The following is a 25,992-nucleotide window of genomic DNA, read 5'->3' on the forward strand; positions in this document are numbered from 1 at the left end:
CATCAGTGAAGAATTTAGAACAGAGCCCAGCACAAGATAATTGTTGGGCACATACTCATTGTAAAGGGGGGCTCTTTTCATCACCATCCTCTTCTCCTTATTCCAGTTTCATTCATTTATTCACTAGTACACAAAGCTCACATGTGTGTTGCTCCCAATTCCTGCTCATGCTGTTCCCCTTTCCCTTCTCCTCTGATCCATCACCTGATCCTCAGGTGGCCCAGCTATGTGGTGTTATAATGCTTTGTCCTTCCCTTCACCAAAATCACAATTGAAAGCGTGTTGTGCTGCTATCAGTGAATTGATGGACAAAAAGAAATGAACCATGAGGCTGGTCGGACATGCTAGCATGTTTTTCATTCATTCATTCAGAAGTAATTTTTTCAAAAAAATTTTATTTATTCATGAGAGACAGAGAGAGGGGGGCAGAGACACTGACAGAGGAAGAAGCAGGCTCCCTGTGGAGGGCCCGATGTGGGACTTGATCCCAGGACCCCGGGATCATACCCTGAGCCAAAGGCAGATGCTCTACCACTGAGCCACCCAGGGGCCCTCAAAAGTAATTCTTGATCACCTGCTCTGTGTTGGGCGCTGCGGTAGGCCCCGTCGTCCCATTTCATATCTGAGGCACCAAGACAGAGCTTATCAGATAGTCATAGAATTCGTAAGATAACCGCCGCCCCCACCACCACCACTGCCACCACCACATTCAAAGGAACTATTCAAGAATGGGTCATACGATTATTGGGACCCTTACTCCAAGGCAAGGACATTAAAAGTGTCAAGAGAGTAGAAATCGGAAGATGTCTTTCGAGAGAGATGTTGGCTCCGAGGGCTGGAGATTGGGGAATGCTGCCTTCAAATTCCAAACCTGGTAAAGGGCAGCCAAAGGATCACCGGAGGGCTTGTCGTGTGCTGGTCGCTTGGACACAGAGCATCGGCACCTGCTCCCCTGGAGGAAGCTGAAGGGACCTGGGGCAACAGAGCAGAGCATCCTGGCCAGGTGCACGCAGAGGGTAGAGACAGCAGCAACCCGGGTGAAGGAGGTTCTCCTGTCCCTCAGCTTTCTTCCTCTCTGCGCATCAGCTCTGGTGGGGGCAGGACACGCAGCCAGCAAGTAGGGGCGTCAGTGAGTGAGGGAGAGAGAAGTGATTACGAGCCCCGCCTTCCCCGGGGCAGGTGCGGGGTCTGGAGCCCACCCAGGCTGGGGAGCAGGGAAGGCCAATTTGAAAGTGAGTTCTGAAGTTTGGTTATTCCCCGGGATTCCGTCTCCATGTCGAACTGAGGCCGTGGTGGTGACGTAGGGGGGCTGTGGAACTTCCTGCCTCATGGGAGGGAGCAGGGAAGCCCTGTATGGACGGTGGGGGTTCTCACCGTCAGCGGATAAAGGGCAGGTGGGCAGGAGGGAGTGTGAGAAACAGAACCACGACCACCTTGCTGATGGAGCCCATGAGTCCACACGACACTCTGGTGACATGATTTTGCACAACCAGGCGTCATTCTTGAATGAACGTGCATGCCACTCATTTACACCCTCTGCTCCGTGAGGGCAGGGCTGCGTCTCCCTTGCTCACAGTTTTGTCTTCCCAGGACTGGCACACAACAGATGCTCCACGATATTTGGTGAGAAAATGGATGAGACACTCGTAGCTCTCCAAATGTTCTGTTGCCTGAGAATTTATTTCCTGGTGCCCATCGGTCAGGACCTGCCTTCAGGTAGGACCTGCCTCGGGGCACAGGTGTGCTTCCTCACTCAGGCAGGTGGGACGCCTCCAGACACCTCCCCGGTCTGACTCAGCCTCTGTATTTGTAAGACAAAAAGGTTTAGTGACCTCTACCTAGGGGAGGGCGGGGAGGGGAGGGGGTAGAGAGCAGTGGTGCACCTGGGGGTTAGGTCCGTAATTTCTGCTGAGGGGCGGGGGATTGACCACCGACCGGTCACTAAAACAGTGACCCCCCCGGAGTACCTACCGTGTGCCAGAGGTGATCTAATGCTTTCCATATATTAGCTCGTGTCATCTTCACGACAGCCCTCGACTATCCCTTCCTGTTTTACCGTCAAGGACACAAGGCACAGAGGGGTTCCGCGCCTTGCCTGAGGCCACACAGTGAGCAGTGGGGGAGCTGGTCTAGGAACCCGTGCTGGTCGGCTGGGGCACCCCAGCAAAATGCCACCGACCCAGGGGGCTCGCATGCCAGAAATGTGTTTCTTCACTGTTCTGGAGGCTGCATGCCCAAGACCGAGGTGTGGGCAGGGCTGGTTTCTCCTGAGGCCTCTCTCCTTGGGGTGCAGGTGGCTGCTCTCTCCCTGTGTCCTCACTGGCCTTTCTCTGAGCACCCTGGCTGCTGGGATCTCTTCCTCTTCTTTTAAGGACACCAGTCCTCTTACAACCTCATTTAACCTTAATGAGCCCTGAAGTGCCCCATCTCCAAATACAGTCATGTTGGGGGTTAGGGCTTCTCCATATGAATTTGGGGGACATGATCTGGTCCACAGCAGCCCCCACTGCGTGCTCCAGATTCCAGGGTTCCACATCCCCCTTCCCCACCCCATGGCACTTTCCTCAATCTCAATTTTATCCTATATAAAGTGATAACTGTAATGTTATCTGTATGAGAGCACAGGATGAGAGGATGTATAAAAATACAGAACCCCGAGACGCCTGGTGACTCAGTGGTTGAGCGTCTGCCTTTGGCTCAGGGTATGATCCCGGGGTCCTGGGATCCCACCTCAGGTTCCCCGCAGGGAGCCTGCTTCTCCCTCTGCCTGTGTCTCTGCCTCTCTCTTTCTGTGTCTCTTGTGAATAAATAAATAACATCTTTTAAAAAATACAGAACACTGTTTGAATATGAGGATATTACAAAATAAACCTTATAAGCCACAGAGATGAGGCTGTGCAGGCTGAGGTCTGGGACCATCCGTTGGCTGGCCTAGTTAAAGAGACACTCTTTTTAACCATCTCTTGTGACAAGCATCAACAAATAGCCTTCCCAGGGACGCCTGTCTCGTCTTGCTCACTCCTTCCCATCATTCTCCCTGTATCAGGCTATCTTCTAGAACTCAATCAAGAGTCAGCACAAGTGTTGCCTCCTACAGGAAGCCTTCCTGGATCTCCCTAGACCTCATCTCCCCATAGCCCCTGTGTTCCCTTTGGCTCTGGCACACAGCACAGGTACTCAGATAGGCTGCTACCTTGCTGCCTGTCCCTAGACTGAAGCTCTGTGGGTGGTATGTCCATCTTATTATTTCCTGTTGGCCTCCTTTCCTTTTTTTTTTTTTTAAGATTTATTTATTTATTTATTTATTTATTTTTATAAATTTATTTTTTTTATTGATGTTCAATTTTCCAACATATAGAATAACACCCAGTGCTCACCCCATCAAGTGCCCACCTCAGTGCCCATCACCCAGTCACCCCCGCCCCCCGCCCACCTCCCCTTCTACCACCCCTAGTTCGTTTCCCAGAGTTAGGAGTCTTCCATGTTCTGTCTCACTCTAGTCTTTCATTCCTCTCTTCCAGCTTCCCTCCTTTTGCCCCCTCCTCCTCCACTTCCTCTTCTATTGTCATTTCAAAACCTTTTTCTTTTCTTTTCTTTTTTAAAGATTTTATTTATCTGATGGAGGGGGAAAGAGAGAGAGAGAGAGCATAAGCAGGGGGAGCAGCAGAGGGAGAAGGAGTAGCAGGCTCCCTGCTGAGCAGGGGGCCCGGTGAGATGGATGCAATGAGATGCGGGGCTGTATCCCAGGACCCCAGGATCAGAGCTGAAGGCAGACACTTCACTGACTGAGCCACCCAGGGACCCCCAAAACATTTCTCTTTTCTGACCTCAAAGCATAAGATACCATCCTTAGAAAATTTCACAAATTTGAAGAATCCCAGGTAAAATACAAAACTGTGATTGCAGGACCTGGATGTCTCTCTAAGCAAAGTTCCTTGCACTTCTTTCCCTCTGCATATATATATTTTTGGGCTAATTCTCACGACTCTATGCATGCAATTTTGTATCTTGTTATTTTTCTCTTTTTCTATATTCCATGGAGCATAGTTCCACATCGTGAAAGTTGCTTTGTCATCACCAATTTCATTGACAGCCATATATTCCAGTGTGTGTGGTGGTATATCTTTTCCCACCCTTATTCCTGCCTTTATAAACCTCCTCATTTCGCTGTGTTCTCTCCTTTCTGGCTCCGCTCTGCTTTCCCCTTGAGTGATGAGCCACTGATTCTATAAGAGCTCAAACTGGTCAGGGCACTTTGTTCTTAGAGAATCATAGAATTTTATGTGTGCATTTTCTTTCATCCCTAGGAACTCAAAGCCCTTGAAAGGAGGGGGTCACCTCTCAGAAAGTGACTGTGCCTGGGAATCAAGTTTTTATTAATCCCTGGCGAGTGAGTAGGAGTGAAATAGAGTCAGCCCCATTTACAGATGGAAACACTGAGGTGCAGAGAGGCGGTTTGCTTCTCCCAGGGTGAAGACTGCATTCTGATTTTGGAAAGTGGTAGGAACCGACTCTTTTCTTTCCACTGGCTGATGTCCTCCTCTACCAAACTTTCATTAAGAGCAAGTGCCTAAATTAAATAAGGTGCTCAAACCACTATATTCTTTATGCAAAACATCCCAGGGGGACAGGCTGGGGAACAGGCTGTAGACACGTAGATCCCTTCAGAATCTCTCTGTGTGTTTCCACTTGCTCTGTCTCTGTGTCTCACCCCCTAGACCTTGCCACACTGTCTCCTCTGCCTGGAGAGTCTTGATTCCTCCTCCTTGGACTAAATCCTTACTTAAGCTCTGAGACACATCTTAGGAGTGGGAAACCTTCCTGTGTCCCCAGGTTGGAGTCCAGGGCCCCTTCCCCATGCTGGTCTCTGATCATATCTGATTGTCAGTGTGTGCACTCATGTCTCGACCCCTGTCTGCTGTGTCTTTCTCACCACTATACTGTGCTTGCCAAGCACAGTGCCTGAGACATAGTAGGCACGTAGTAGGCATGTCAGAATGAATGAATCTCCATGGTCACAACTGTCTACTGCGTGGATCTGGGGGCCATAAAATGGAAAAAGAGACAAAAGGAGACAGATATTTTAGGAGAGGAGAAGGCAAAACAAAGTCAAATTGAGATGATGATAAGTATGCCAATGTATCCAACCAATTTGGACTCCTGGCCCACGTGGCAGTTAGCTTTCTTACCATAAAGGACACTTGCCTGTGGTTTATCCACCCATATCATATGTGTTGGTGTGAGTGAAGTGGTCCCCAGTCTATTCTCTGGCAACACCCAGGCTGATCTCCTTTGAGAACCTTGAGCTGGATTATTCCATCAGGATACCATGACCAGGTGGGATGGTGCATGGGCAGCCAGATGGCCTCCCTCTGGGACCAGTGTTTGCCTAGCACCCATAGTAGCCAACTTCCAAACCCAGCCTCTGGTAACCCTCACCTCCTAGTGTTTGTGTGCTGTGTAAGACCCTCCACTTGAGTGGGAGCTGGACCTAGGGACTCACTGATAACATTAGAATATGAAAAACATGGGGGCACCTGGCTGGCTCAGTTGGTTGAACATCTGACTCTTGATTTTGGCTCAGGTCATGATCTCAGTGTCATGAGACTGAGCCTTGAGTTGGGCTCTGCACTCAGTGGAAATCTGCTTGAGATTCTCTCTCTCTCTCCTTCCCTCCGACCCTACCCTGCTCACTCTCTCTCTCTCAAACAAATAAATAAAAAAATATGTTTTTAAAAAAGAATGTGATAAACATGACATGATGTTACTTCCGCTGTTAGGCTTTAAAAGACTGATTTTCATCTTGCCAGTGGATTCTTTCTACTAACTTCCTGGCTTGCAGCCTTTGATGACGTTGACTAGCACATGGGAGAGGCCCACATGGCAAGAAAGAAGCTGACTTCCAGCCAACAACCAATGAGGACTCGAGGCTTCTGTCAACAGCTGCAAGGACCTGGGTGTGACCAACACTCTCTGAGTGAGCAGACCCTTCCCTGGTGGAGCCTTCAGATGAGACCACAGTCCCTGGGCCAGTACCTTGATAGCATCCAGTCAGAAACCATGGAGCAGAGCACCCAGCTCAGCTGTGCCTGAATTCCTGACCCACAGAAACCATGAGATTACAAATGCTGTTTCAAGGTACTGAGCCTTGGGGTAATTTGCTAAGTAGCTATCATAGCTAAGATAGCACCCATTCTATGCCACTGCCTTCAATGTTTTCTGCAGGCACCTTATATCACTTGGTGCTCCTTTTCATGATCTTCTCCACCCAGCTACTTCCAGGGGATAGATGGATAAAGACTACACTTCCCAAACTCCCTTGCTTCCAGGATTCTGGTGTAATTTAGGTTCTGCCAACAAATGAACTTGTGCAAAATTTAAAAAGCAGGGATGCCTGGGTGGCTCAGTGATTGAGCATCTGCCTTTGGCTCAGGGCATGATCCTGGATTCTCAGGATTGAATCCCAATTTAGGCTTCTTGCATGGAGCCTGCCTCTCCTCTGTCTGTGTCTCTGCCTCTCTTTCTGTTTCTCTCATGAATAAATAAATAAAATATTTAAAAAAATTTAGAAAGCAGATTTTTTTCTGGCAATGGCAGTTGATAGGCAGGCTCTGGCAGACATGAACTTTTGCCATGGCCACACTCTGTGTCCCATTCTCTGCTTCTCAGTTCCAGGGTGTGGGGATGCTGGGGCATCAGCAGGAGTTTCCTGCAGTTTCTTGAGTTCAGAATCAAAGCAATGGTGATGTGACCTTGAGGCCAAAAGTCCAGCAACAGCCCATTACTTCTACACCTGCAGCTCATCCAACAGTTTTATAAGCATCCATGTCCTCATATTGAAAACCTTCCCACAAAAAATATTTAGACAAATTTCTGCTCCCTACATTGAACCCGGCTGATATAATCATTCACTGTTCAAGGCTCTGGGACCACAGGTGAACCTGACATAATTCTAGAACTCAATATGCCCACATGCTAGTGATGGAGCATCTTTCACTTGCATGAGTCCCTTCCAAGGTTCTAAGAGAAGGCTTGTGATTTTTGTTTTCATAATTTTTGTGGGGTGTTTTGTCCTTTTCTTAACACATATATTTTGAAAAAAGTTTTTAAAAGATTTTATTTAATTAATTATTTAGAGCATGTGAGCAGAGGGAGAGGGAGAGAGAGAATCTCAAGCAGACTCCACACTAAGCACAGAGCCCGACATGGGGCTTGGTCTCATGACCCTGAGATCATGATCTGAGCAGAAGTTAAGAGTCAGACAGTTAACACAGTTAACCAACTGAGCCACTCAGGCACCCTGGTTTGTTTGTTTGTTTTTTTTTTAATAAGTACCTCCTCAGAAATTGTACAAGTTCCTGGCCCCTCGAAACCTAGATGTAGGCCCTGGCTCTGGGGAATCCCATCCACTTTATGGCTTAGCCCACCAACCTTGTGATAGAAATCTCTGAGCTCCAAAGCTCTACCCACTTCTTGGACATCACTTCTAGGTTGTCTTCTGGCACTTTATTATTTTTTTTTAAGATTTTATTTATTTAGTCATGAGAGACACACAGAGAGGCAGAGACATAGGCAGTGGGAGAAGCAGGCTCCCTGTTGGGATCCTGATGCAGGACTCGATCCCAGAACCCCAGGATCATGGCCTGAGCCAAAGGCAGGTGCTCAACCACTGAGTCACCCAGCTGTCCCATCTTCTGGCACTTTAAACTTAACCTTCCCTTCACTCTAGGGGCCATCTTTGGTTGAATGACATCACCATCCACCCACTGGCCTAATCCAGACACATGGGGTCATCACTGACTCTCCTTTTGTGGTCCTACCTCATTCATGGGACTGATGTGCTGTAGAAAATTCATGACAGTACACAAGATAAATGAGAATGAGTCACACTGGTGATTCTGTCACCAGAAGGGTGGCCTCAGAGGAGGAGTTACCTGCATCCAGGGCCCAGAGAACAGCATCCATCAGAGTGACTCCAGGCAGAGAACTTGACATAGGGAGGCTGGAAAATGAGCCCAAGCTCTAATCTCCACTATCAGGCAAGGCTGGAACTGGACAGCAGTATTACCAGGTGAGTATTCAGATAATTAAAACAAGGAGGAATCCAGGGACAGGACGAGCTGAAAATGGGCATTGTGGACAGGGGTATCTTGGGGTTCCCCTTTGGCATGGCATCCTTTACTTACAAGGTTGTTCCTAAGCGCAGGTTCCCCCAAAGCAGATCCTGAGATGAAGACCCGATTCCAGTATTTCATGTGGGCGGTGATCCCAGGGGAGGGCAGTGAAACCAGAAGAGAAAGGGAAGTGATGCAGAGAATGAAGTGAGCAGGAAGGAGCCCATTGTGGGAAACCAGGACTCCGTCCCCCAGCACTTCTGAGAGCATGCAGAAGACACCCCAGAGTTGCCCCACTGCGGGCAGGGGCCCAGGGGATTTATCCTCCATCTTTTGTCCTCATTGGTTGAGGGTGGCTCTTAGAATGTCACTTTCCAGTGCTCCTGGCTTGTCCCATGTGCCAAGCCAGTCGAGCCTCTGCAGGGAGAGATGGATGTTCTTTGTGGTGTTTTGAGAATGTCTGTAGTGGTCTCTGGGCTGCCAGGTTCTCCGGTGGGGCACCGATGTCATTTGCGCCAGGGGCTGTCTCTGGTGTCTCAAAGGCTAGACTCACCTTTGGTGCAAGCAGCCTGTGGTAACCTACCTACCCGCCCCGTCTGGTGAGCAGTGAGGGGCACTGAGCAGCCAGCAGCAGAAACAGCAGAGCTAAGGAAAGAGCTCACCGGCTCTGAGTCCGACAGGCCAGGGTGGTGGGTTCTGCTGCTTCACTGATTTTCCTGCAGTGGGACCCTGACCTTGGCCTGGGGGCTTCCCCCAGTTCCCGGCTCCTGCTGCACTGCGTGCACTTCCTTGTCCCCAGCGGCTCTTTCAGGGTGCAACATCTGTTCTGCGCAGGCTGTAGGAGTCACAGTGGCCCCCAGACAAGGACACGTCAGCGTCTTTGAAGTGCCCTGGCTGGCAGAGCTCCCTGCTATTGTGGGGCTGGGTGGCTCTCTCCTCGCAGCTCCTGGAATGACAAGCTTGCAGGAGGCCCTGGCGGCCTTGGCAGCCGGGCCAATGTTTAGACAGTTTCTTCTGCTGTTTGAATAAGAGCCTCAGCGGGATTGCATCTCTGCTTCACCTCCTCTTCTGTGGCCGGAGGATGGGCCGCCCAGCATCCGGAGCTGCCTGTAAAGTTCCTCTCAGCGCCTGCAGAAGCTTTGTAGGTGAGGAATCTTCCAGCAGACTTCAAGCTTCCCCACTCTCCTCCTTTTTATGCAGGTGGCTCCTTTTAAAATGGCCTTTCCTTGACACTTAGGTGTTAAGGCACCCGAGCCCCCAGGGTGACTTTGAAAAACCTTGGCCCTGGGATTTGGCTCTCTCCCCAGCAACATAACCTTAAAAGACAGAGTGAGCCTTACCTGTTATTTAGGAGGCTCGGAGAAACTCAGTGTCTTTCCTTATGTTGCGTAGTTAGTTGAAGAACTCGGGGGAGGAGAACCCAAGCTTGCTGACTTCAAGTCCTCCAGGACCAAGGGGTGTGAGAGAGCTTTAGGGTCCAGGGGAGGGCAGGACTCACTTGCACCCACTCTCCCACCTTTGTGAGGATTCATGAGGAGTTGAGTAGAAAATGCTGTGAAATCTCCCACAGAGGTGCAGCTGACTGTGATCAGGGGCTTTATTTGTCTGTGGAATCTGGGAGCCAGTGGGAGCCAGTGTGAGAAAGGCGAGGTGTACAAGCCTGCCGTCGGAAGTGTTCCAATCCAAGTTTCTGGAATTTCAAGCTGCATGGCATTAGGTAAGTTACTTAGCCATTGTTGCCTCAGTTTCCTCATCTGTAAAAGAATGATGGTCACCCCACTGAGTTGATGCTAAACACAATGTCTGAGCCACCTAAGTCCTAGGTAAATGTTAGCTGTGGCCATTACAGACATTGTCATCATTGTTATTTGTCATCTCCATGAAGTTTCAGTTATCCGTGACATCAAGTAGAGGCTCAATACTGATAATAATGATGATTATTCTTGCCCATAGCAGTATTAAACCTGGAACTGGCTTCCTGGTCCCCCAGGTGGGGTGGCTGTCCCAGAGGAGATGGGAGAGTGTGGCCTTCAGAGTTGGTGAGAATATACCCACGAAGGCTAAACAAGACAGGACCATGATGGCACAGGCCAGGGACCATGGGTGGTATGATCCACATTCTCTGCTACAAGTTAAGTCAGTGATAAACAACCCCAGGAAACTTGAAGAGAGGAGGAGCAGGATGGAAACACTGAGGGCTTAATTAACTTGAGCAAGTCGTCTCCTCACTTCAGGGCTTTGTTCACTTGAAGAAGAAAAGGTGCATTGAGCTGATCAGTCCCTCTTAGTTCTGAAATTCTGTCCATCCACCCTTTCATCCACCCACCTATCCTTCTATCCATGTCTATGTAAGAACCGACCCAGACATCTCCCATCCACCCAATCCTATCTATCTAGCCTGTGTCCATGCTTCCCATCTGCCCACTCCCCTTTCATCCAGCATCCATTGATCCACCTGTCCATCCAGCCATCATCCATCCATTTGTCATCCATCCGTCCATCCATCCGTCATCTCTCCATCCATCCATCCATCCATCCATTCATTCACCCATCAACCATCCATCATTCATCTATCCATTCATCCATCATCTGTCCATCCACCCATCCATCCAGCATCCAACCACCTGTGCATCCAGCCATCATCCATCCATCCACATATCCATTCATCCACCCATCCATCTACCCACTCATGCATGTGTGCATCCATTAATCCATTCACCCACTCATTCATTCATCCATCATCCATCCACCCACCCATCCACTATCCATCTGTCATCTATCCACTCATCCATCCACCCTCCATCCAACATCCTATATGCAGGCCCTGGCTGGGCATTACTAAACAGATGAAGGGGCCTATAGCCATGGCCCTACTATTGAGAAGTTTATAGTTGGGTCCAACTTCCCACAGTTGGTCAGTGGGCCAGATTTCCAATCCCAGGGCTATCTGATTCTCAGAGTCACTAGTCTCACTGTAACTTGACCTTGTGTTCCTTTCTGCCTTCCTGGGCCCTCAGACAATGGCTGTGGGTTCACACCATTCTTCTGCTCTGTTCTTTGTCATGTGCTGGGGTCCCTATCCCACATGCATTTCCACTTCTCATCCTTATTCACTCTTGTGAGGCAGGGCTTCATATACTTGTTAACTGGGCAGACGACTGAAGCTCAGAGAGGTGAAGAGCTATCCCAGAGCCTCCTCTGCGATATCTGTCCCAGTGCCTTCTCACAGAGCTGGCCTCTGCCCTCCTGGGCCCTGCACAGAGAGCCTCACACTGGGTTCAGATCCTGGCTCTGCACCCTCCTGCCCTCTTCTATGAAAAGGAATAATAGTCCCCATCTTGAAGACTGTATGGGTGTTATCTGGTGTAAAACAAGTGAGTGACACATAAAGCACTCAACTATCAGTTTACCTATCATATACTACCTGTCAAGGCCAGACAGGTCCTAGGTCAATTTTAAGGAGAGGACTAACTGCTCAGTATTTGATGGAGGGATGGACAGAAGGAAGGAGGAGGGCTCCCCCTCAAGGCCACAGTCAAGGCCAGTGTGTTAAGAGCTGGTCCACAAATGTGCAGTCTGAGGCTCCATCTCCTGTCATGTGAGGTGGGCACTGGGACCACAGTTAATTTCTTTTACTGCAGAGTGGCAGGCATCAAGCCTCATTAACCCGATGAGTCCATGAGCCGGCAGGATTTGTGTAATCTTGTTTTCCCTTCAGCTGGCTTCCCGGGACGCCATTGTGCTCATACTGAAGCCTAGTAACTCCATCAAATTCCCTGCACCAGGCGGGGGCCCTCACATGCCTAAGCCCTGTCTGCTCGCATGAGAGCCCCGCAAATCACCTCTGTGCTCAGGCCTGGCCAGACATGCCTTGCCCCTATTGGCCTCCTCCAGCCTCACTCCAGGTCTGGCGAAGCGGAATGAGGTTCCCCACCCTGCACCCCACAACCTCCAAGACACTGGTAAGTGTGTTGAACACTTAAGCCACACAGAGTCAAGACAGAAAGGGAACTCATGTTCCATAAATGTCCCCATGTGCCAACAACTTTATTCCCACCAGAGTTTATCCTTTGGCTGCCATGTGGGGACCCCCTTCAGGGTGACCCTAGAGACTTCAGGGGCTCTGCTGGGACCCCAGGGGATGGAGCAGCAAGAGGTCACAGAGGAGCCTTGGGTTTGGGGCTGTGGCCCCCACTCCTTCGTTCAGGAGACCCTGTGCAGTTTTCCTGTCTATGCTTTCTCATCTGCAACCCCACCCCCAAGAGTAAGAAGCAGGAGATGAGAGGATGGCACATAGTAGGAGCTCAGAAAATGTTGGTTCCCCTCTTTCTCACTCATTCATTTGTTCATTCATTCATTCAAGAGTTTGGAACTTGCTAGATGCCAGGCCTGGCAGCTGAGCAGTGAGTTGGAAAGACAGAAACTAAAATAAACTAATAATTTAGGGAGTGCCTGACTGGTATAGTCAGATAAGTGTCCAACTCTTGGTTTTGGCTCTGGTCATGATCTCAGGGTCGTGAGAGCAAGCCCCAAGTCACACTCCACACTCAGTGGGGAGTCTACTTGAAACTCTCCCTCTCCCTCTCCTTCTGACCCTCCCCCTTCAAATGAATAAATAAATCTTAAAAAAATAAATTACACTAATTATTTAGTAGTTGCCAGTATGATAAGTACTATTAGGGGACTGAGAAAGCAAACCTGAGGAACTTGCCTTATGAGGAAATCCTCTGGGGGAGGGCTTCCTTAAGAAGGTCAGTTGTTTTTTTTAAAAGTAGGCTCTATGCCTAGTATGGAGCCCAATATGGGGATGGAATTCATGACCCTGAGATCAAGAGCTGAGCTGAGATCAAGAGGTGGATGCTTAACTGAGCCACCCAGGTACCCCAAGAAAGTCATATTTAAGCAGAGACCGACCTGGATGTTGAGGGGAGTTTGGCCCTGACAGGGTAGAGGTACCCAGCAGAGGGTGGTCAGATTGTGCCAGGCCCCAAGAGATGGGTGACAGGGAGCAGGGGCTGAGGGAGAGCAGGGCAGGTGGGCAGGGCCTTTGTGCTGCATGACAGACCTTAGGAAGCATTCTCAGGATAGGTCTCTGTTTATAAACCACATTTCCCCAATAAAACCCAAAACTGTTTATTCTGATCGGTGTGGCTGGCAAAATCCCCTTGGGACTTTGGATGTGGGTGTTTGCAAATTGTCCTTTCATTTCTCTGCAGTCTGTGTTGTGATACCTTGTGCCAAAAGCACAGATGTGTTGTGGTCCTGGTGGGCTCTGGCCAGGTGGCAAAGACTGTGAGCAAGGACACAACAGAGGGTGAGCCAGTGAAGGTCTTTCTCTTTGAAGACCCTGTGAGTCCCTAGATAATCTCAATGATGCTCGTTTCATAGAGAGACTTTGCCCTCTCTGGGTCCCTGGTGCTTTTTGGTGCTGGTCTCACTGAGCCCCCTTTGTGCCACTACCTGGTTGTGACTGCAGATGAGAGAGTAGAGGTAGAAGGCTGACCTGTGGAAGGTTGCCCAGCCAGTGAGAAGTAGAGCCAAGATTCAAACTCAGACCTTAGACATTGAGCTTTAAGCAGGCCCTTTATGCTAGGCCAGTAAATGGCAAGTCATTCCTAAGGTATTAACTTAGCACATCTTCCAGTGACAGCAGGCTTTGGCTTCTGGGAGTTACCAGGATCACCAAGGAGGCCAAGAGCTGTGTTTGGGTTCATGCTACAGAGACGGATATGGTCAGAAGAGTGTCCACTAGATAAAGTGAGCCAGCCCTTGGGTCTCTCAAGCTCAACCATCAACTCCTTACATATAGGATTGTGGAGCTGGAGTGGACACAGTGTCTCTTCAGTCTGAACTTCTGCTTCTTTGTTGATGAGGAAACATGCCCAGAATGGTCAGCGAATGGGGGGTGAGGTTAGGGGTGAGGTGGGGCTGGAGTCTAGGATTTCTTGATCCTGTCTGGTGGACTTTCTACCTCAACTGAACCACATTAGCATGGATGGGTAGAGGCACCTGACTGGCGCAGTCAGTTGAAACTCTTCTCCCTCTGACTAATAACTTAGAGCCACTTCATACCCTTCCTGGATCAAATGTCTACACAAATAATCCTGCCATGAGACCCCCTTATTAAATGACATTTCATCTCTGGGACTATTCTTTAAGGAACTCTTGATTTTGGGTTTTTAGCTCTAAAATCCCTCATGTGTCAAGAGAGATTTCACACCGGAACTTGAAACTAGGAAAAGACTGGCAGGTAAGAAAGGCGACTGAGGTATCTTGAAGCCTGGGTCCAGTGGGGGCTGCTGGTTGTGTGAAGCTGGGAAAGACAATAAGGTCTCCAGACCTCAGTCTACTCATCTACAAAGTAGTGATAACAATGGTTCCCTTTCCCTTGACCTCACAAGGGGAAGAAACCATGGCCTCTAAATCAATACACATGGATGATAGGTGGGGAATGATAATCATGGTTTTCATGTGAAGAATGATTTTTCTAAACATTAATATGATCAAATTACTCCTTTTATTAAAATTCAACAGTTTTTTCTATTGTATTCATTCATTCATTCAAAACATACTGAGTAACTAGTATGGGCCAGGCACTATTTTAGGCACCAGGAACATAGGAACCAAACAGACAAACCTCTGTCTAATGCTTACGGTATAGCAAGGAAGAGATACAACAGACAAGTTGAAGAAGTAAAATACATAGTATTTAGGGGGTGTGTTTGAGGAACTCACAATGCCTTTGGGCCCGGAGTGAGGGGGAGGAGCAGAAGTCTAAAAGGTAGCAAGGGCGGGGGAATCCTGGGTGACTCAGGGGTTTAGTGCCTGCTGTCCGCCGGGGCGTGATCCTGGAGTCCTGGGATCGAGTCCCACATTGGGCTCTCTGCATGGAGCCTGCTTCTCCCTCTGCCTCTCTCTCTCTCTGTGTCTCTCATGAATAAAAAAATACCAAAACAAAACAAAACAAAACAAAAAACAGCAGCAAGGACTAGAAATGTTAAGCCTCATCTTTTAATTTGGCATGAAATGGAGAAAGAAGCTCTGGAGGATTTTGAGCAGAGGAAAGACATGATCAGATTATGTTTTAACAAGCTCACCCTGATTGCCAGGGTTGGCAACATATTGCAGTGAGGACGGGGTCAAAGCAGCAGGGGATGGGGGTTGGGAACTGGTGGGGTGGGGAAGGTGATGAAAAACAGCAGAATTTGGTGCTCCTATTATTTGCACTTGGTTGTGTCTGCTGAGTGACTTTCGTGGGTTTGTAATTGTGGAGAGTGAGCTCATTTTCAGTGGACAAGATTTGCAACCAGGCTTGAGGGATGCCTTCCAAGCGGATTCTTTGTGTGATGCTTCCAGGTTCCCCAGACACCCACCCCCACTAACACTAGGCTACCAACTTAACTTCTAAAACAACCAACAAATACCGACTCATAATCATAGCTAGCCTGGCCTTTTTGGTTAATTTGCCCACTTCAGGTTTTCCAAGCTCGTGGGGAGCATAACTGCTAGCAGTGAGTATGAGTGCAGACAAGCTACGGGCATGAGTTCTTAAAGGATGATATGAGAGAGACCAGCAGGTCAGTCAGCTCCTCTGTGCTGGTGGGAGGGCTTTTCTGATCCTTCACTGGAGTTTAGTCTGTCAAGGGTCCTTGCTTTCTGGTGGGGCCTTCAATTCTCATTTGCTGTCACCCATGGGGCTAACCTTTCTCCTGACCCAGCTACCTACTAACACCCAAGACTCTAATTGCCCAGACTCTGCACCTCGTCCACTCAGGGTGGCCACGGGGCACCTGTGCAATTGCTCTGGTTGTCAGTTCCTGCCTTTTTGTTTGTGTGTGTGTGTGCCCTGGACATTTCCCTTATTGGTTTTTATGAATTGGCTCTGCATTTCAGGGAAGTTCTGTAGGCTTCTTTCCAGCAAGTAGCAGACGGTTCAGGTTATCTAGTCTACCATGTTGCAAGAAACCTGCCTGATTACCATCAGCGTCTTTTGACAGGGCTAGTTTAAAGTTTTTTTGAATCAGAGTCACCTCGGGAATGTGTAATGAATAAATGTGTATTCCCTAGTTTCATTCCCACATTGATCAAATCAGATTAGTAGAAATTTGGCGGGGAACATACATTTTAACAAATGCCCAGGGTAGATATGATGCACATACACTTGTGAGAACCACTGCCTGTTTGGCAGTTCGGGTTCATTGATTGACTCAGCAAACATGTATGCCACACCTACAGAGTACCTGCACTGCACAGGCTTTACAGGATACGGAAATAAATAAGATGTTCTCATTCTTCAAAGGGCTCATAGCATAGTTCAGGAGTTCGCAAGCTCTTTCTGGGGCAGAAAGTAAATAAAGGGACAGAGTAAATATTTTAGGTTTTGGGGTCATCTGGTCTTCTTTGCAAAAGCTACCAGAGACAATATGTAAACAACTGGGTGGCTGTGTCCCCACACATATTATTTACAAAAACAGGTGCTGGGCTGGCCTACTGTGATTTGCTGAGCTTTGGCATCATTAAAAGAGAAACATTCCAGGGCCCCCGGCTGTCTCAGTCTATAGAACATGAGACTCTTGATCTCCCGGTCGTGAGTTCGAGCCCCATGTTGGGCAGAGAGATTACTTAAAAAGAGAAAGAGAAAAACATGCCAAACAAAGGACCACAGTGCAAGCAGTTGCTATAGCAGAGGTGTGCAAGAGGTGTGGTGAGGCCAGGTGAGGAGTCCTGGGGGACGTAGGAGGCTTCCCAGATGAGCTAGCAGTGGAGATGAGACTCTGAGTGGTCCAGGAGGGCAGGATGCAGGTGATCACTGAGTATTTAAGTTGTTTGCATTCTTTGCTATTGCAAATAATGCTGCAAGGACCATCTTTGACTTTGTAAACTTGTCCGATTCTTTCTTAGGATAAATTCACTGTTTAGCTTTGGTGGCCCATTCCCAGATTGCTATGGGAAGAGGGAATTTCAATTTCCACATGCTCCAGGGAAGTGCACCAGGGCACACCTGCCTCTACACTTGTCAATGCTGGGTCACTAACTCAATTTCTAAGAGCACCAACAAATATCAATTCATGATAAGGCTTAGTTTGGCCTTTAATCACAAAATTAAAAACCTAGACCAGAAAGCCTTGCCTGGCTTATTATCTTTGGGAGATGTTCCAGTTCATTTTGTAATTGAGATAATAATTTATCTGTAACACTGTGTAAGGTTAAGATGAACAAGGTGCTGATTCGATACATTTCTATGTTGCAATCTGATTGCCACAAGCAGCCTTAGCTAAGAGAGCTTCTCGCTTTTTTTTTTTTTTTTTTTTTTTTGGTGTTCCTGTTTTTTGTTTCTTAGTGTTGGACAAGATAGGCTGTGTGTTTTGGGGAGCTTGAAGAGTGGCCCCTGGAATGGCATGATTCCTTGGTGTCTGCTGCAGGAGGAGGGTTGACGCCCTATCTCTGTGCAAACGGCACAGTCTGCCCAGCTCACTCTGCTCAGAAATCAGCTTTTTACACCGTGGCTAAACGCACACCCACATCAGTAGAAGGGAGGCCCAGGGAGCCTGTTTGATCTCAGTGGAAAGCTGGCCCAGGCTGGCATTTTGACATTTGGAAATAGTGAATACAATTACCCATCTGTGGACCAAAAGGGATTTTTTTTTCTTTAAGGGAATTGAAGGTATTTTGCCCGCGGTAGAGTTTCTCTCTAAGAGGCCCCTTCCAACTGGAGCAGTTGGAGGATCTGCCACAAGGTTTAATTCAAGAAAGAGGGGGAAGGAGGCGGGCTGGTGCGAGAAGTTTTGTCTTCCCCTGGAGCTGACCTTTTAGTCAGAGAAAAGTGGAAGACAAGCCAGCGAGAGCCACTCTGGCCCCTTAGAGTTAGCTCAGGGCTTTCGCAGACTTCGTTCATCTGTCCCTCACAGAGCCCTGTGGGGCGGGTGTGGTTACTTCATTGTTGACAAATGACAGCAATGAGACCAGACCTCGTGAGATTGTCTCCGATCACACAGTCGGACCATGGCAGGGCTGGGATGTGACCTGGAATCTCCGGACTTCAAATTTAATTCTATTCTCATGTTTTATGGGTTGAATTGTGTCCCTCAAATTCGTAAGTTGAAGTCCTAACCTCTAGTACTTTGGAGTGTGCCCTTCCTTGGAAATAAGGTCTCTGCTGATATAAATTCGTCAAGGTGAAGTTGTACTGGAGCAGGAGGGGGCCCTGATCCAACATGACTGGTGCCCTTATTTAAAAAAAAAAAAATCCATATGAAGAGTCAGAGACACATGCAGAAGGAAGATGATGTGAAGACAGAGAACATCATCTACAAGCCAAGGGATGCCTGATGCATCTAGAAGCTAGGACAGGGACATGGTACAGATTTTCCCTCAGAGTCTTCAGAAAGAGCCACCCTTGCCACACCTTGATCTTGGATTTCCAGCCTCCAGAGCTCCACTTACTATAATAAAGGAAATTGTAGCTCTTGAGGATCTACTCTGTGTGGCGATACAACCTATTGGGACTTGTGTTTTGTTCTCCCCATACGTTTTTCTCCATGTTCCAAAAAACTAGGACATAAATGGCTAACTGTTCTCCCTCCTTTGAACAAAAGAAACCTCCTCCCTCAGTTCAATAGCCAGGGACTACATTTCCCAGCCTCCCTTGCAGGTGGGTGTGGCCACGTGACCATATTCCCACCACTGGAGTGTGAGTGGATGCCTGTGTGCCACCTTCTGCAGCCCTGCCCTAGGAGGACATTGCTTGTATTCCTGTTTCTCTTTTCCCCCTTCTTGCAGCCTGGAATGTGGTCATCAATCACCACAGATGATCAGCTTGCATTATGTGGGTGTAGAACAACGAGGTGGAAGGAAAGTTGGTCCCTGAGTGACTTTGTGGAGCAAAGACCTAGTCCCTGCTGGTCTCCTGCTATGTTCTGGGCTGTCATGAGACAAAGGAAGAACTTTTTGTCTTATCTGAGCTGCTGTGTTTTAGGACCTTTGGACTATATCAGCTTGGCCTACATACCCTAACATGTGTATGTGTTTGCCTTTTGTTGCCTTTGGAGACGGTTGTGCTCCAGGCGCAAAGGCAGAGGTTGTACTCAGATGACCTGATTAACTCCTTTCTAAAACAACTTTGTTGAACTGTAACTGACACATGATAAATAGCATGTATTTAAAGTGCACGCCTGTGAAACCATCACTACAATCAAGATAGTGAGCCATCACCTTGAAAAGTTTTGAGTCACTGGGTTTTGTTTTCCAGGAGCCCTAATCACTTAGTGGGGAGACGAGAGAGGTGAGCAGCTAGCCGGAAGAGAGATCCTGGAGCTCGGTATGCGACAGAGAAAATGGGGATTTATATCAGGAGGCTGAGATTCAGAGGGACTGGGAATCTGAATTCTTTTTTTATTTTATATTATTTATTTATTTATGAGAGGCACAGAGGCAGAGGGAGAAGCAGGCTCCCTGCAGGGAGCCCAATGCAAGACTCATCTAGACCCCAGGATCACACCCTGAGCCAAAGGCAGGCACTCAACTGCTGAGCCACACTGGTGGCCTGGAATCTGAATTCTTAAGAAGGCTCTCAACATCCAATCAGGGTGAGGAGGATCTGGTCTTGAGCCTTTTCCTGGGAGATGAGTCCAAGGCAAGCCAGGCTTCGATTCTCCATCCCATTCTCCTTCCACACATCCATGTGGCCTTCCTAAATAGGGTATTAACTTAATGTTCTGCAAAGAAAAGAAGGAGAAAAACTTTGTTATTCTTTTGATTAACAGGGAAGTTGTCCAATTGGCTACGCTTGAATTATATCCCCTGAATATTAAACTCAGTCTTCTTTAGTTTTCATTTATTTTATTGGATTGTACAGAGATATTTTGAAAGAGTAAGGTGGGGGCAGGCGGGGGTAGTATTCTGGGATGGGGGCCACTTTTGCCACATGCAGAAGGCCAATACTGCTTCCAGAAGACTCAAGTAGACACAGGATTTCTTCACTCAGTGAAAGTTTTTTTATTTCTTCCAGAGAATATGATGTGGGTTCATAATTTATAACAAGCCAAAGTCTCTTCTGGTTCCCTGTTTAGAAAAACGGGTGCTTTGCTAAACAGTTCTCGCTCATGGCTTCCTTCCTGCATGGCAGTGTGATTGTCTCGAATATAAATTCTTGGAGGATTGTCCAAAGGCCACAGGCACTTATGTACTCCTCTGCTCTTAAAATGTTGTGATTCTCAATAAATAACCCACAGCCAAAGCATGGTGTTTTGTTTTGATTTGTCACAAAGAGTTCCAGCCTGTTTTTATTACACTGAACTGAGAGGATCTCAGCCTCCAAGAGCAGATTTTTCTGAGCTGGCTGTTGTGTTAGGAGCACTCGCTTTGCTTGATGAGGGTCTTCAGACCCACCGGGTGTGTCTGTCGGGCAGAGGCCTGTGGAACACAAGCACTAACACCATGTACCTCCAGCACAGTCAACACTGGACTCATTGAGGAAAACTTCAAGCAGAGAAGTAGCAATGTGCAGGATCACTGACTGAGCAACCAGCACACCACCTAGACTGGACGCCTCATGGAAAGGGCTTCTGAAGAGCGACCCTGCCCTAGGGATTCTGCACAGACCAAGAAGGAGAGAGCAGGAGACCTCCAGGCAGCAGTCAGCCTCATTGGAGAGGGGATTCTTGATCTTATGGCCATCTGCCTTTCCATCCCTCAGAAAAAAGGCAGGTCTGCTAACCTGGCTGGGCTCCCAGAGAAGGGAATGAGCCACAGGGCCTAATGAGCTGTCTGTCCTCTGTATCACTGCCATTCGACTTTGGGTGACTTTCCCCTGACCTCACCTGGCAAAGGAATAGTCTCTTAATCCAACAGTGTTGGGCACAGAATGTAGATTCTAGACAGGACTTCTGTGATTCTAGTTCAATTAGTGCCTTGCTCCAAGAAGGGAGCAGAAGCAAAGAGAAATTCATGGGACTTTCCCTGAATCACCTAGCGAATTCATGTGGGGCTGGGAGGAGTTTTCAGATTTGTGATATTATCTCCCTAAGGGCCCTTTGCCAGGACAACAAGAGCCATCTTCCTGATCCTGAGCTGAGGATGAGATTTGTTTGATTTCTCCAAGTTTGCAACATGTAACCTATTTCTTCCTCCTTTTCTAAAAATGTCCATGTATCCAACTGAAAGGGTCAAAGGATTTTCCAGTGCTTGCCATGGCAACAGCAGTGACCCGTCTGTCCTACCTTCTCTTTCCTATAGGTTGCAACTTTCAACTCTTTTGCCCATTTTGGTTTTGTAATTACCTTCATTTCATGGACTGATGTGTTTCTGTTGCTATTTCTTAGCTTTTCTGTTTCACCTTCCCTCTGTGGAAGATTGGACTGATTTTTCTTCATTCTCCTTTCCTGCCCCTTTCTTTCCTCTCAAACTTTGAATTCTTTCATCTTGCCAGTGCATTTTAATCTTAATTTTCTTAAGTGTATGTTTGCTTCAACCTTATCATGACTGTGTAAGTGTATTCAGACATATTGAATATTCTGAACACTTTATTCCTTTAGAAGTCTCTCCTGGAGATTTCTGACTTGAGCCTGTCTAGGCTCAATGTGGAGTTATACTCTGGAGTCTCTCTTCATCATCATCCTGGGGATCCCATGGCCTCTCTTTTGTCATGGATTCCATTTCCCTATATGCCACATCTTTTCCTTAATTGGTTTATTATTTTTTTAAAAAACATAAACGTTCTAGTAGCTTTCTGAGAAAAAGCATATGGGAAATTTTTTTTGAGAGACAGAGTATGCACAAGGGGGAAGGCAGAGGGAGAGAGAATCTCAAGTAGACTCCTCTCTGAGCACAGAGCCCAACGAGGGGCTCAATCTCACGCCCCTGAGATCATGCATGACCTGAGCCAAAATCAAGAGTTGGATGCTTAACCAACAGCCACCAAGGAGCCTATGGGAAATAAATTCAAAGAATTTGCATGTCTGAAGATATTCTGACACTGGCTAGAGAATTGGGCTCAGTATAGAATTCTAGGTTAAAGGTTACTTTCCTTCAGAGTTATCATGGCATCACACCAGTGCTTTCCTTATGTGGGGTTGCTATGATGGGACTCTTGGCACTGTCATGACTCTTGGTCCTTTGTGTGGGATATGCTTTTCTTCTGTCTAGAAGATTGTGTCATATTCCCTTTATCTACAGTGTTTTGAAATTTCTATTTATTTATGTATTTATTTATGTATGTATGTATGTATTTATTTATTTATTTACTTACTTATGATAGTCACACACACAGAGAGAGAGAGGCAGAGACATAGGCAGAGGGAGAAGCAGGCTCCATGCACCGGGAGCCCGACGTGGGATTCGATCCCGGGTCTCCAGGATCGCGCCCTGGGCCAAAGGCAGGCACTAAACCGCTGCACCACCCAGGGATCCCTACAGTGTTCTGAAATTTCATAATCATGTGTCATGTAGAGCACCCCTTTGGGGCCATTGTGCTGGACCCTTGAGGGACCTCTGCAGTTTGAAAACTAATGCCTTAGTTCTGGAAAATATTTTTGAAGGTTTTTTTGGAGGTTTCTTCTACTACGTTTTAAGGATTTTATTTATTTATTGATGAGAGACACACAGAGAGAGGCAGAGGGAGAAGCAGGCTCCCTGTGGGGAGCCCAATGCGGGACTCAATTCCAGGACCCTGGGATCATGCCCTGAGCCAAAAGCAGATACTCAACCACTGAGCCACCCAGGTGCCCCATCTACTATTTTTTTTTCTCTTTTTTGATAATGTTATTCACAGATTGAACTTCCTGGGCAGGGCTCTAATTTTCTTATGTTTCTTTCCCTTTCCTCCCATTTATTTCTTTGCCATTTTCCTCTCTGTTTTGGGAGATTTTCCAAAAAATTTTAAAAGATTTTATTTATTTATTCATGAGAGACACACAGAGAGGCAGAGACACAGGCAGAGGGAGAAGCAGGCTCCATGCAGGGAGCCCGACATGGGACTCGATCCCAGGACTCTAGGATCACACCTTGGGCCAAAGGCAGGCACTAAACCACTGAGCCACCCAGGGATTCCCAGATTTTCTCAAATTTATCTTCAAAATCTTTAATTTCAACATTTCTACTGTTATATTTTTTAGTTCTATGGCTAGTTCTCCCCTTTTATTTTATTATTATTTTTATTGTTTTGGTTTCCTGCCTATACCTTTTATATAGCAGCCTGTTCTTGTTTCATGGATGTACTCTTTCTCCCATAGTCTATTTTATCAAAGTTACTTTACCCCCCATTTGTATCTCTGCATTTCATCCACGAGGATTCCTTAGACATTTGGTGATTGCTTCCCATTCTCTTCCCCTTTTACCTGTAGTGCTATGATCATCTCTGAACTAACCCACCAAATTTGGTCTTTCTCATATTCTTGGCCATTTGGCATTAGCCTTTATTAAATGCTGACTTAACATGCTATTCCATTGGTGAAAAGCCTTCAATGATTTCCTATTTCCTACTTTATCAGACCCAAACTCTGCCATTTATAGCATTCCCAAACACTAATTCCACCAAAGCTATGCACCACATCTCTTGTCCTTGTAATGTGAACATTTTTGTGTGACTGGAGTTAGAGATTAGGTAAGAATAATACCAATACCACTAGGAATAACAGGTAATAATAATAGTAAGACTACTAGGAATAATAGCAATCAAGGATGGTAAAGACTTTAACATTTACAGACATTACAGACTCTAACACCTCTATGATGCCCACATCATTATGCCCATCGTAAGGTAAAGAAATGGAGGCTCGAATGGGGAAGTGAAAAACCCAAGATAACACAATGGGTAAGTACCAAAGCAGGGCTAGATTCATGTCTCTGTCCACAACACTGTGTTCTGATGGAGTCGGGTGCCAAGCTTTTTCAAGGCCATCCTCTGATAAATGGCACTACTACATGTATTGACCATGAGCTTCCATGTCTTTCTGCTAAGTGCCAGCTCCTCTGTGTACATACAATGATCTGTTGTATGCATTTTATACTTTGCTCATGAGCGTGCGAAAAACCTTGGATATTTTGGTGCCAGGGCCAATGGGAGCTGCTTACTGTCTTTGAGGACAATCAGGCTTGGCCTCCTGCCTTCTTTCCATATAATTTTTAATAAACCAGTAATCTCTCTCCAAGCATTGCAGACCTCTGGCTTGGACCAAGAAACCTGGAATTGTTTAAGAGAACATTAATTTCCTATGAGCTAGGATTACAGGCTGTCTAGAACTTCTTAATGAACAGTTACACTGCCTTTTTGAAGCATTTGTGTATTTGCCAATGCAGATCTGAAGGTTACACCAACTATTACAGGTTGTCCTTTCTGGAAATTAGAGTCTTCTAGAAGTCAACCAGTGATAGATCCTGGTGCTTGGGTATTTCTTTGATGTGACTTTAGGATGGCATTGTTAGTCCTCTTCCCCACACATGCTCCTCTGACATCTTACTCTTATTTTAATGGACTTTTGGTAAATGAAACATTTTATGACTCAATCCCATCACTTTACCTTTTTTTCCCTCATCACTTTATCTTTGTTGAAGATAAAATCAAGTTCAAACTTTGCCTTATTTTATTTTTTCAGCTTCTTTTCCCTTGAACTGATTCGTGGGAGACGAGCGAAACCCAAAAAACCCATGTTCAGACCTGATGCTAAGGGGCTGAATGACGCTGGACAGAACATAATACCTTGGGTCCTCAATTTTGTGATGATGGTTAAATGAGTGATTCTCAAACCAGTTCTGACATCTTGAAAAGGTGCTTCTGACTTCACAGTTACCATGTAATTAGAGCTTTGAAATGACAGTGCAGTGAACTCTCCTTGATATTCCCCTAAGCCTCTACATTGAATGGTGATGAGGATCCTATTTGGAAGCTTTCAATGGTGTCTTCTCCAGGGGAAAAGGTGAAGAATATTTTGTAAGCGACACTGTCTTTTCAATTTTTACCTCCTGATTTTGAGCACGGCGATTCTACTAAGCTGTGTTTTCTTTTCCCTGTGAAAATGGTTTTGTGAGAAAATGTAACCAGTGCAATTATACTGAACTTTCATAAGATGAAACGTTAATAAAATGAATGTTTGACCAATAAAATACTTGATGCTAAATTAAATGGGCCTGAAGGGAATTATACTTTGGAGCAAACTCCATGGGAAACAGGATGAAAAGGAAGACTATTTTTGAGCAACTATATGAATTTCTCCAGAAACACAAATATATAAGTTGCAACATCTTTGGCTTGCCTAGAGAGGGTAAAGCATAGTGGCTAAAGATGTAGATGCTAACGACAGATTTCTTGAGCTCAAATCCCAACTTTGCTAGTTCTTGTCTGCCAGCCTTGGGAAAAATACTTGACCCCATTGTGCTCCAGGTTTCTGGCCCATACACTGAAGCTAATAACAGTATTTTCCCCATAATGTTGGTGAGAGGATTGAGTTTGTACATTTAAGGCCATTAGTAATGCCTGGTGCCCAAGAAGTGTTTGGTCCACAAGAGTGATTATCATTAGAAAGCCATGAACTTGAAATGGTCCTTGAGAAATTATGTGTTCAGATACCTGCCCTGGAGCCCAAGGCTGGTTTCCCTGTTTTCTCCAGGAGGCACTGGGGACCTTGAACATGTTGAAGAACATGCCAAAGTCACATGGCATGTCTGTGGTGGGAAGAGAGGAATGCTGGTGTTCAGCATGAGTGACCTCTAAACTTCATAGCTACTGTTCCTTTTTACAGCAACCAAGTGATGATGATCCAGAATGCATGGGAGAAGCAGTCTGGTTAATTAGACTTCTGGTGAGCTGACAACCACATTTCCCTAGGGTAGGTGGGAGAGTAAGTTAGGGTAATAGCTGCCAAAAACCTTACTGTCTGGACTCTTG

The 25,992-nt window shown here is 46.9% G+C and overlaps 1 long non-coding RNA gene across 1 annotated transcript; it reads left to right on the plus strand.

The window, feature by feature from the left end:
- The first annotated feature begins 8,944 nt into the window (after positions 1-8,944).
- On the plus strand, positions 8,945-25,213 carry LOC140621385 (uncharacterized). The gene is made up of 3 exons (XR_012021090.1): positions 8,945-9,259; positions 9,685-9,831; positions 24,704-25,213. It is a non-coding gene; the product is annotated as an uncharacterized lncRNA (long non-coding RNA).
- Positions 25,214-25,992: the final 779 nt, after the last annotated feature.

Source organism: Canis lupus, chromosome 2 (assembly GCF_048164855.1).
Source record: "Canis lupus baileyi chromosome 2, mCanLup2.hap1, whole genome shotgun sequence".
NCBI lineage: Eukaryota > Metazoa > Chordata > Mammalia > Carnivora > Canidae > Canis > Canis lupus.